A 13,286-nucleotide genomic window follows, 5' to 3' on the forward strand; every position below is an offset into this window, starting at 1 on the left:
TAAAAAAAAGATATCATAGAAAAAATCTAGCAATATATATTTTACAAAAGCAATATATATTTTACAAAAAATTATTTAATTAAATATATTTATCTTATGTTTATTCTAATATTATATACATTTTTAAATAATGTGTAATAATAAAATATAAAGATTCCTTTCATGGTAGAATATATTATTTAAATGTAATTAAAACGATTATATATAAAATGTAGATGCAACTCTAATTTTTAATTTTTCTTTATCAATCATATGAATATCCATTTTATTAATATAAAGATATTAATCTTGAAAGAATTTTATCTAATAATACAATTCTAAGACATATTTTTAACTTCTATTTTTCAAATATACAATTTTTGTTGCATAATTTATAAAACATAATTGTCGATATTTTTTACGCTAATTTAAAAACAAAAGAAGAAATCGATAATTACTTGTTCTTTCGAATAATATATATACTATACATATATATATCTTGGCAAGAGAAATATTTACGATAAAACAAGCGTGTACATCGTGCAAAGGGCAAACAGTCATCGTATTCTTCGTGTTGCTGCAATTTTTGAAATGCAACAACGAGAGTTCCTTCCTCGAAGCAATTCCACGGGAATAGATTCTTCTTGGAAACCATGCCATGTTGTATTTTCACGCCTATCTCGCATGACTTTTACGTAACTCGATTACAGATTCTTATCAATTCACTTTTTGTTATTTAATTTGATACACTACAATTATAATATTATTTATAGATTATTTAATTTTTTTATTTTAATTATTATCTTACAAAAAAAATGTTTTAGTGTTATGTAAAAGCAATAGCAATTGATTACACATGATATCCTCAATTTTTCAAAAATAGAATAGATGTATTGTTTATTTTTAGTTTATCTACATCTATTAGAAATAGAAATTAATAGTAATAGCCAAGATAATAACTTATTCTCTTAATGTATTTTTTTAATTTCTAAAAAATAATAAGAATTATATGAATTAGATTTTGCTATTTATTAATTGTACTGATATTATATTAAAATTGATGTACTTTTTATTACTTGTTTAAAAAATATTTTACAAATTATTTATTACAAATACAAAATTTTGCTAAACAATCATCGATTCTTTAAATTAAAAAATATTGTATGGCGTCTTTAAACAGCAAATAATTAAAGAGAAAGCGAATTCCCACATTATCTTCAATTTAGAAAATCTCTCACCCGATTAATTTAATATTATTCAGGGCACATATGCGGAATCGTTCATTAGCAAATTAAACACTTCCTTCGCCGGAGCATCTGCACCCTCGACCTTTCCATCCCCGCGGTCTCTAAGAAGAGACTCCGTATCTTCTCCGCAAGCAAAACGCCCGTCTTTTTTTCTCCGGTCCAGATGCATCACACGCAACCCCTCAGGTGTGTGTAACTCCGAGGGTCTTATGCGTGCGGCATCACACGCACGAATGCACGAATGTATCCCACACCTACTACAGCGAGCCGGGAGCTTCGACGACTAGTGTGCGTGCGTGCGTGTGTATACCTGCGTGTCTCGTACCTGGCTAGAAGAGAAAAGTAGGGGAACCGAGCATTACGAGTTAAGACGAGGAAACGATGGAGCAGAAACCGACGAACGAGAAGGAGAAGGATAGCGGGAAGCTGGACGGAGGCGAAGGTGCGCGAGGCGAGGAAGTTAGGTGCTGTCTTCTGCTCCGTGGCGTTCTAGGGGGAAAGTGGGGGGGACGGCGAGGTGGGGCGAGGAGTCTAAGGAAGCTCGACGGCGAAGGAGAAGGTGCTCGGCCCTGCCGAGCGCTGCGCCGATGATGACGACGACGGTGGTGGTAATGGTGGTGGCGATGGTAGAAGGTGGAAGGAGAGAAAGAGAGAGAGAAAGAGAGGACGCGAGAGAGGCGAAGGGAGAGTCCTGCCCAGCGTGGACCTGTGCGTCGCTGCATGGTCGACCTGGAGACTCGCTCTCCGCAAGGTGAGACGCGCGGACCAAAGAGGAGGCCTCGAAGGATCGGCAGGAATTCTCGCGAAAGCCGACTCTTCCTCTTTCGTATGCTCGCAATCGCGCGCGCTCTCCCTCGGTCGTTTTTCTCTCCCTTTCTCCCTCTTTCTCTCGTGTCGAGCTTGGGCTCCTCTTTTCGCGAACCAAGGAAATCGAGTGAGTGATTCGTATTTTTTTCATCCCGCGGAATCCCCTGACTTTCCACGAAGTGCTCTGCTACAGATCCGCTTGGACAATGTCCTAGATTGGTGCAAACGTCGAGACAAGATCATCAGTGGATACACGCTACTCTTATATGCTGGACAGAATTTGAAAGAAGATGCATGGATGCTTATCTCCAGGTTTATTAAAGTTTTGAAAGAGACTTTCGAGTTTATTAGTGAACACTTTAGTAGCAATGTCGGGTCGCAAAGTGCGGAATCGACACATTTGACAGTGATAACGTGCGTCTTTCCTTATCAAAGCGCGTGAGAATTTGATCCCTCGTGCTATTTCATCAGAAGAATCCACCCATATCATATCAAGGCGCCTGGCGACTACGATCAGCAAACATGTCAGTTGTCTCGCCTTACAAAGTCAATTGAAATCGCTGTCAGTAAAAGTTGAAGTAACGGTTCGCACTTTGGGGCGGTTTCGCGAAATTGCTCCACTCTTCGAGGGAGGTGAACAGTGTTTTTCTCTCGGTGACGTTAAATCGGCGGTAAATTCGATGGTGTGCGTGAATGTTCCGTTAACTCAGAAGGCTCGTCCCGAAAGTGAACGTTGGAATTTCCTTTCGGAATCTTCGCCAAGACAGTGCAATCTTCGCCGTTCGTCTCGTCTTGGATATACCTCATAAGCTGCGTGCATGTTAAACTGAGGTGAGTGAGATCGTTACGTGAATTTGCCTTGTCCATATCAGCTGCCATCTTTGCGCGCCAAATTACAGCGCAAGCATGAGAAGTTTACCTGCGTGATATGATTTCGCTGCAGCAGATCATAACATTACGTGATTCTATCAGATATATATCCGATGTGCTTGGGACTGCAACTGATAACACTTTTGAGTTTCATTTTATCTTGTCATACGTTCAATGCTAACTCAATATTGATTTCATTCATCAAATGCGATTTTTTTATTAAACAAATAGAAATAGACAGTTATATCCAAGAATTGTATTTTTTTTTTAAATTTCGTGTTGTCTAATAACGCATCCTGATGAATATATTAACACTCATTGGTCTTTTGACAGCAAAATTATATCTATTAGATACCGTCTCCGAAAGTGTATAAAGTTGATCCGACTTTTCTCGACGAATTCTTTCACTTACTCGGCGAAAGTTTCTGAATAAATTCCGAGCAGAGATAAGCGGAGATCGTTTCTGCGTTTCAAATGTGTTTCAACTTTTCTTTATTCTTTTTTACACGAGAAGTAAACAACATCTTACACAAAAACGACTTTCACGAATGATAGTTCCGTATTCTTTTCAGTTATTTGGCAATGAATTCGTCGAAAGATAGGACGAACGTAATCTCTTAAACACGCTTATTTTTTTAGTACCTGAGGTATCTCCGTTTTCCCTAATACGTTACTAAGAAATGCTATGTAACATTGCATGGATCACATAAAATGACAGCAAATATTTTAACATATATTTCCATGTATACGTATATATATATATATATATATATATATATATATATATATATATATATATATATATATGTATATATACACACACACACAATTATAACAATATTTTTACACACACATTACCATTTTTAGTTATGTTAATTAGTATTTAACATGCACGCGTAAATAGAGAAAGAGAGAGAAGTCAATGTTTTGCATACCAAACAGTTTATTTATAGACATGAGACATATATAACGAAGTAAAGTTCATGTGTATATATATAATATGTACAATACAAGAGAGAATAGATAATTGTAATATATTTCTTTTTCATATGTTTAAAGGGTTACAAGAATAATTTTGAATCATTTAGTCTAGATTCTTTCTTTCTTTTTTTTCTCTTTCTCTTTATCATTTTTCTCTTTCTCATTATCAAATATATAAAATTTATATTAACTTATATTATTTCAAATATATGCTATTTAAATATATTTCAAACGTAAGCAGATTAATGAATTAAATAATTAAAGTGTTATTAATTTATTGACATACATCACAATTAAATAAGTCTATGGTATCATGTTGCTATATATCTAAATTAGCAGCTTATTAATCTTGCTCACATTTCCCCTCTCGGTGACATTGTAATCGAATATATATAATTTTATCATCGAAACTTATGAAAGAGCATCGATATATATTCAATATTAAAAATCGAAAGACTTTATAAATCAATACTTTTAATACAAAGATATTAAAAAAAATTGTACATGACAAAATCAAGATGAGGATTAATTTATTAAACTGTTATATTATATATGAATGCGTATATTATACGCATTCATTATAGAATTAGACACTTATTTATTAGAATTAGACATTTCGTGTATAAAATATTTTATTAAATAAAATTGATATATTGATTTCTCGGTGAGGATAGTTTTTTTTTACGATCTTCTCAATGGCTTCTTTAATCGAGGCTGATTCTGAATAAATGATCACTGAAGAATTTCTTTTGAGAGCGACTTTAAGACTTCCGAATGTACATACAACCTCTCGTAGATACGCGACTGGAAGATCTGTCTGTCTTTCTCTCTCTTTCTCTCTTCGTCACTTTTGAAAATGAAAGTTCACGCGGGGCCTGAGCACGAGGAACGTACGAGTCTGGAATTTCTTCCTCGGGGCCCCTGTGGGACCTCCGCGGCCTAACGTTCGCAGGATCGTTAGTATCAGCTGGAGAGTTGAACGCCGGGGTAAGAAGCTTGCGTTGGCGGCAAACGCCCGTTTGAAAAACATTGACTGGCGAGCATGTGACATCTGCTGGTGTGGACCATTAGGTGTCTTTCAAGTCTCTTCGTTTGCCTGCTTCTTTCTCGCGAGAGGCTTTTCTTTTTTTTTCCCAACGCTTTCCAGCTGATCGACATCAAAAGCCGACTCGTCGTGATTTAAGTAACGCATTTTTCACGGTCACTTCAACAGAAATTCGAATTGCCGTTGAGTTTGATATGTGAGAGTATTTTGGAAGAAGTATCGCGCGTAAAAAAGAAAGATGCACGGAAAAATGTACAAAAATTTTCTTTCAATTGCTTCGAAAATGTACTATTTGATTTTATTACATATATAATATATTAGTTTTTTTAATTAGACAATTAGCTAAATCGCAATCCAAAATAAAAACTTAACTTTACTCTTAAAATACACTTTACATTCAAAGTCAACGTTCGTGAATTTATCAATTAATTGATAATATTGATACGATTGATTGTTCACGATACAATATATAATGTAAGCAGAGGACATGGTCGTGTATTTTTAAACGCTTTTCTTACTTGGATCGAGCAAGAATATGGCTGTCGCAGCCAATTGTATGCAACAATGACGTCTTCTAATTCGCTGCATCATAGAAGGAACATAGGTCACTTGGAAATGTTGTTTAATGGTTATGCATACGTATAAATCCGCTGGTACGCAGTCGTACAGAATCCAGACAGCATCTCTGCGCGACTCGTTCGAAAAATGTATTCCAACTCTTTTAGAGACGCGCCTACTTTAAAACAGAGAGGCATTAACTGTGTGAGCCGCCTGCCTATTTTGGAAGTATAAAGAGGGTGTTGTGAATGTCATTGGAATACCATCAATCTCATTAAAATAAAACCGAGAACCTACGCACCAAATCATCGGAATACGATTTCCCCTTTTCAGAAAAAGCATCGAGATTGACGATAACTTTGGCGCCACTACAAAATTAATGCTGAAAATCAGATTGAATCAGATTGATTACGCACTAAGCACAGTCTTGGATTCACAATGTGGGTGATATTTGAATTTCAGCGTCACTCAAATCACTAATTAATTTACATTGTGTGAATTTAAGATTAATTACAGATCTTCTTTTTCCATCTATGGAATGTTTCAGATTTATTGGCAATTATAGAGACATGATATATTCAATATAAGAAAAATATAATTATTATTTAAGCATTCAAAACGTTAATAATTTTTGAAACTCATGCACATATATAATATTCTCTTCAACACATGTAATAATAAATTAATAAATTTTCAAATTAAATGAACCTTAATAAAGGAAAAGTACAAGTAGCTAGAAATTGCTATAAGTAGCAAAGGAGCATATTTAAATATACGATTGCTAGAATTATCTTAAGCAAAAGAAACTCATGATACTCCTTAACGGCACGAACTCATCGATGAACCGATGACGCAGGTGCATAAATAACTTACGTAAGATCTTTGTGCGCTCTTCTCCGATGCCCTCCTATCGTTTCTATTTATCATTTCGTCGCAATTGCGAAGTGATGACTATCGGCAGCAACGCGTGCCGCCATTCGCGGACTTCTCGAGCGGCAACAATTCGCGCCAGCGATAAATAGCTTGCGCAATACGCGGCTCTAGACTTCCATCTATCGATTTCGTGCGATTTGTCACCTCGACCGGTCTCGGACAAACGTCGAGCATGGACGCAAAATACTACCGTGCACGCGAACGCCGACCAATCCAGTTTGTATATCGCGACCTATCTCCCAATGATACGTGATACATTCTGTAATGAGTGCCGAAGTGCCTGCGGGCGATGCGACATAAATTTCGCGAGCGTTTTGCGCCGATCAATCTGACACCTTCGATCGATTCGGCGGAGATAAGCTATTTTCTCGATACGAAATAATGCGATTATATCTCTCATTAAGACACAGTATGAGAATTTTAATGCAAACTAGTCGCAGAAAATATATAACGCACTCTTTTGATATAAAAAAAGAAATACAAAATAGATATTCGAAGCTTGGATGCATTTTACAAAATCGAGAATGTGGCTTTTGGAGCATCCTGCGTACAATAAATTCGACCGTGAATTCTTCCTCATGAGCTCTACCTAAGGATAGACCTATAGACCTTTATAACGCATCTTATTGTTAGTTAAAAGGTATTGGCGCCGGACCGTCGTGTCTCTCTGTTCGATCTCACCTGCTACGATGCAGCTCGAAGAAGAGAACAGGCACAAAAAAGGACGTACAGACAATCGCAGATAATGCGCGCATTCTTGATGCGACTTGGTATTCCTTTTACTGATTATGCCTCTTTTAAATGTTTCTTGCGCCTTTCTTAATATTTATATATTGTTAAGATGCATAAAGACTCTTTTAATTATGAGAATATCTTTCTTGAAAGAGAATCCCTTTCTCAACTTTTATATAACAACATTTAAAAACCAGTAGTAAAACTTTGTTCTCTGACTTCTCTGTCTGAATATTTACGTAATAGATATTCCTCATCGATATTGTATTAAGGAATTATATAGAAAGCGTAAATTGAGGTTCAGATTATATAAATACGAATCTTTTATTTCAAAACTGAGTCCTTCGATTTTATGTACAGGTTGCACATTATGCATAGCGATAATACCCGGTCTCCTAAAAACGTCGACGTAATTTCTTCGGCGAGGATTACGGATTTGTGCTCGCGGCTGTCGCTAATAACGCAATTAGTCGCGCTGTTCTTTTCGATAGAAATCATTTATAAATGTCGCGCGAGTATCTCGTCGGACAAAGCGCGCTCGTTTTAGGAGAGACAGCGAAAAGCTCGTGATCCCGCGAAGAATACCCGCTCGTGAAAGGCGCCGGTTGGCCAATATCGATAATCATCTGCCTATAATAGATGGCTCGTAGCGTGGCGAGAGCTCGCAGCACAGTATAAGACGTTGAACTATTCAACCATAGCCTCCAATAAAGGAGGGGGAGAGGCATCATGATTCACAACTGCTTTGCTTGCAAAAATTTTGAGACGGCGTTCGATGGTAATTATTATCTCGATGCATCTCCCCAGTTTGCGCTGCTGTACGGAACGATACTGCGCTTTTCTGCGCCAAGGACGCGAAACGGAAACACCATTCGCGCTATTTCCATCCGCAGATTTAATCGGTGCATTACGTTCGCGAGTCGGCTGTAATTTGTCTCGATGATTGTCTGATTATAGATAATCTTGAAGAGACAACAAACAGAGAGATTTTTCAATAATTCCTTACAATTTATAAAAATTTTTCCACAAAAAATATATATAATTTTCCTAAAAAAAAATCAAAACTGAATGTGAAATCAATAATTAACTAGCCAAGTACATTGAAACAATTGATAGGATTTTTAATTTGAAATAAATGTATCATAAATTCTATCTTGCATTTATGTATTATAGATTCTCGAAAAAATGAAAATGATTTTCAAAATAAGTTCAATACTTTGTATAATATATAAAAATACATTATTATGTGTGATCCAAATAAATATTTGAACAATATATGAAATAGCACTAATATATTGCGGGTTTTATATTAGATTACAAATAGTAGTCATAAAACTATTTAACACTTACTGCAATAACATCGATTGTATTAATCGCCAATTTTGAATTTAAAAGAGAAAAACTAATTGACTTGTTTTAAGATCATAAATTTTACTAACTAGACCTGGAATTAAAGGATTTAAGAAAAGTTACATACAAAAATTTTATCCGAATTGTATTACAATTTACACATTTTTATTATTATGAAATATTTAATTTTGAAATTAATCATAAGCTTTGCCAAGTAAATTCGGAATTAAAAAAATTATGACCAAAACGACTTACAAAATTTTTTAATAATTCCTTATCCTTATAATATCTCCGGTCAATAGAATTTATCTTATTTTGTGTTAATTGACGCTTTTTATTCGATAAATATAGTAGTTGTAATATATCAATTAATTTCGTACGTAATTTTTTTGTACTTTTAATATATAATTATTCAAGTTTCTCTCTTATCTGTATATTACAACTGACCCATATAATTTAGAAAGAGAGAGTTGACCGACAGCAACGGATACCACGATCGAGATTTGCCGGATTGCAAAACTTTTATAACATTATATCGAACCCTGTTAATATTGCACTTATTACGCGTAGTGTTGATGCTTAATATAGTATGTACCTATTGCGTCATATGATTGTGAATTTGCCACGATTAGATGCGCTATTACATAATATAAGGCGCAATCGACGAGCGATAAACACACGTTTCTCTTCTTGGCAATTCGTCGAATTATTACTCCACAATAAAAGGCGCGTGTATCTTCTCTTTTTTCTTTCTTCCTTCGCATCGCGAAGGAGATAATTACAAAAATTAGGCGCGTTTTGCCTATCTTAGATGACAAGCAGCGGGTGACAAGTCCGGAGTTTGATCGTTACCATCGTCAATTATCGTGATTATCCGTTATTTTCGACGAAATCATGGTTGCACATAATTATTTGCCTATAATAGTCGATAGGTGGTTGTCTGCACATCTCGGAAGATGCTGGAGGGCTCGGAGAGCCGAGGGAAAGACGAGAGAAGACTGACGTCACTTCGCTTGGAACGAGGCTAAATCGATGTTAAAGTCACCGCGAAGCCGGCCGTTATAGCGCGTTCAACTCGATGCAGGAGGCAAGACGGGATCCTGCGAGGGCTCTGGACGAGATCCTCGAGAGGTCGAGATTTCCCGCGAGCGGCCCCGATGATAGATCCGCGATTGCGTCACGAGTATCTCGCGGCTGCTCCGCGCCTCTCGATCTCTTCTGCCCGTCGAGATTTACGCTCGATCGCGTACGCTCTATCCTTTCCTTTCGCTTTATCTCAAGATCGCGATTGCGAATTTCGTAAATTATTAACGTTGCTCTTTCTCGTTAGAGATACGCATCGGCTATTGACGCATAGCGATGTATTGATAGTGCGTTAGGAGAATGCGGGATCTTCAAAGGAATTATTCAATGATTGCGTGATTCTTTTGTACTTAAAAACTCAAGGGGAATTATTCCCGTGAGAGCGAAGAGAAATAATTTTTGCATTATTTAAAATCTTTTTTATTATTTTTCGCGACGTTGATTGTAATAAATTAATATTATAACGCACAAATTTGAGACAAAATTAGGATACATATATAAAAAATGATTTAATTATGAAATTCAGGCTTCTTTTTTATTTTATAATTTTTTTGTCAGTTTGAAGGAAAATAAGAAAGGGATATTTTAAGATTAATTTATCATTTATTACATATAAATATATTCTAAGCGAATATATTTGTGGTAAAAATGCCTTTTCCACAAGGAAGAGGAAATCATATATTTCTACGAAATATATGATTACATTAACGTTTCTTAAATTATATGTATCAACTAATGCTATCGAGGAATATTCAACAAGACAATTATAAGTGATCTCATACTATGTTTATACGATAAAACAAATGTATCATACACATCGTTAAGCAACAGTGCTATCTATTATCACAAACATTGTTGTTCACAGAAGTTATATAATTTAAACGTATTTAAATACTCATCATGTGTAAGATAATCTCTGAAGGAAATTTACATGCGCGCAAAGGTGTCTAATGGTTATAAATTATTTGCAGAAAATTAATTTGAGATACAGAAAGAGAAAGAGAGAAAGAAAGAAAGCTCTTTTTTTCGTTTATTGGCAGAGTTCTCTATCATTTCTGTCCTGCATGCCTCAAGCAAGCATCCTTTCAATTTGCAAGCGTGGATGACACGTGTTATGATTAATGAGGATGTAAGAAATTCATATGGAATACAATGAACCTCTCTGAAATATAAGTGGGTTAATATAAGATTTTCTGAAAAATATTTTCAATATTTAATCGATAGCAAGTGTGACTAGTTTGATATCAGCATGATTGAGATACACATACGATATAGATCCATTGAATATTTAAAAATACTCACAAACATGTATAACATGATAACTGAGAGATAAATCGAATTCCTCATCGTATTTTTTTTCCAGTAACATACTTTTTTTATCTAAGTAAATTCATTTTTATTAATCATAATAGATTTTCTAGATTTTATCTTTAAAATAAGCATTTTGTATTTAATAAAAATAAGAGGTTTAATATTTGACATTAATCATCTACTTTGCTTAATACTTTTAATCGATTTAGTGATAATATTAAATATATCGTTAATAAATTAAATATATATATTAAATAATATTAAATATATCGTATTTAATATATCGTTAATGCTTTTGATACTATTCATAAAAGTTCTCTTTAATACTTGTAAAAGATTTATCATCCATTACACAAAATCTCACAATCGTTTTCTATTAAATTCCTTTTTATCAAACGCAAATTGCCACACATGAAGTCGGATAGAATTTATCACAAACTTCATTCGTCTTTGAAAATTGGAGCTGCTCTCTCATCTTTCACAGCCACAGTCGTTACCGTTGCTATCTCAACGTGGCATCCCTTTGTCTTAACCGGGGCACGACTTTGGCTGCATAATATGCAGGAGGCCCTCGAAGAAGAGCCGGGTAGGTAGGTAACTTACCAATACGAGTTAGCATCGTGTACCCGGTACATACTAACACGGGTTTCTCAGCCGGAGCTCCTCTCTATCTGCGAAAGATCTCCAGTCGTGCGGACGAACTCGTGCTGACCTCGGGGGCTAAAGATTACGAGGGCTCGCTAGAATTCAACCTTCGCTGAAACGTGTATCTTATACGAGTATCCTTCGCGTATTCCACCTTGAGTGGACTGCGATATATATGCGGCTCGGATATATTCGAGAGCAATCGACTAGGAAGAAACGACCACGTATTTTCCTGCGGACGCAACTATTTCCGCGAACGGAAAAATGACGGGACAAAGGAACGCTTCGTCGGTGTTTCATTCACTGCCAGCAACGTTTTCTCATCTATTCGATGATTGATGGGAATGCGAGAAACGATTGATCTTCTCCTGTCGAGCGTATCGATTGACATGCGGATGTTAAGAGATTCATTGCACGTAATAAAAATAGAGGAAGAGAAAGAATTCAGGTCGCTATGGCTATCTCCGTCAATTTTTTGAATTACTGTAAAATTATTGAAATTCTTTTTTTCATTTTTTTAAATATTTGAATATTTTTGCTGATCATAAAATTGATAGAAACTTTAAGGAATTGAATGGAATAATCAAAATAAAGCGAAAACAAAATATAAATGCAAAGATTGTGATATATCTCTATTTTCTACAATTTTAAAAAAATATTTTTCTCTTATAAAAAAACTTAACTTAATTATTTATTGATAAAAAGCAATTTATTATAAAACAAAAATATTTTATTCTCAATCAGAAAAGTTTATTATTTCATTTCTACCTTAAACTGCACAAAATTACACGATATACGAGGAGAGTGTATTCAGACTGGCTCTTGTGATACCGGCAAAAAGTATGATTTACAGAAATTTAACGTTTCCCCTCGATCAAGGAAATCTGCATTCCGAATAAACGTTTCAGTTCCCAAGTTTGGTGCCCAGCAACAACCTTGCAACGCGTTCTTGACACAACCGTCCGTCTTAAGGATACATAAGCATGCGATTTCGTGACTCTCGTCCATTGCTAATCATCTTTCCGCTGAGGGATTGATTTTTCTTTCTCATGCACCTGCCGATGTGCCTCGTATCCTTCGCTCTTCTTCTGCAATCGTGCACGGCATATATCGTACGCACATTACGTGGGCCGCGCGAAATGAAAGGCAAACTGGCCGGCGGGTAGATAGATATATACCACCTAGAATTACCCAGGCATCGGATCGGTCCACAATTACGTCGATTATACCGAATGGTTTTTACAACCGCATCGCGAGCTTCAGGCCTACGTGTCAGATTCCGTACAGTATGTACGAATAAGGTAAGGTCGAGAGAAAAAGATGCCTTTTTTTTATCAGTGAACTCGGTGTTCGATGTTGTCACACTTTCGATGAACGCGAGATGCAAATCAACGGTTATCGATCAATGATCTCGGGTGTCATTAATGGCGACGTTTATTGCAATCATCGATGGCGGGCAATATATTAGCGAGGATATTACTTAATTTTTCCGTCGTTATTTAGTTTGCGTCATCGTTCGATTGGCTCGTGGATAATAATTACACGGTTTAACAATCGATCGCTTCATCTCGGTGGACCAACGTGCAAGTGAACGTAAGACTAAACACTAAAAGAGTCCATCTTGTAAAAACAAAAAGACGGAGAAGTTTGACGGGGAAGAGGCGCTGGTTCTGGTTTCATTCTTTTCCGTCACCGTTAATAGCCTTCCGTCAGCCTTATTCGTGTCATTTCGCGTTACAGATTTG

At 35.9% G+C, this 13,286-nt stretch overlaps 1 protein-coding gene across 3 annotated transcripts in view; it reads left to right on the plus strand.

The window, feature by feature from the left end:
• Positions 1-13,286, plus strand: part of Egfr (epidermal growth factor receptor) — a 152,745-nt gene that overhangs the window by 85,138 nt on the left and 54,321 nt on the right. Inside the window, exon 1 of one of the 3 annotated variants that reach the window (XM_083099023.1) lies at positions 1,809-2,864. The exons of the other annotated variants lie outside the window; for them this stretch is intronic. The gene's annotated coding sequence lies outside the window, so the exon portion shown is untranslated. Of the gene's footprint in view, positions 1-1,808; positions 2,865-13,286 lie in introns of those variants that run through there. 3 annotated transcript variants of the gene reach the window in all.

This window comes from Camponotus vicinus, unplaced genomic scaffold, assembly GCF_025532165.1.
Source record: "Camponotus vicinus isolate PSW18456_S1 unplaced genomic scaffold, iyCamVici1.0 SCAF_5, whole genome shotgun sequence".
Lineage (NCBI taxonomy): Eukaryota > Metazoa > Arthropoda > Insecta > Hymenoptera > Formicidae > Camponotus > Camponotus vicinus.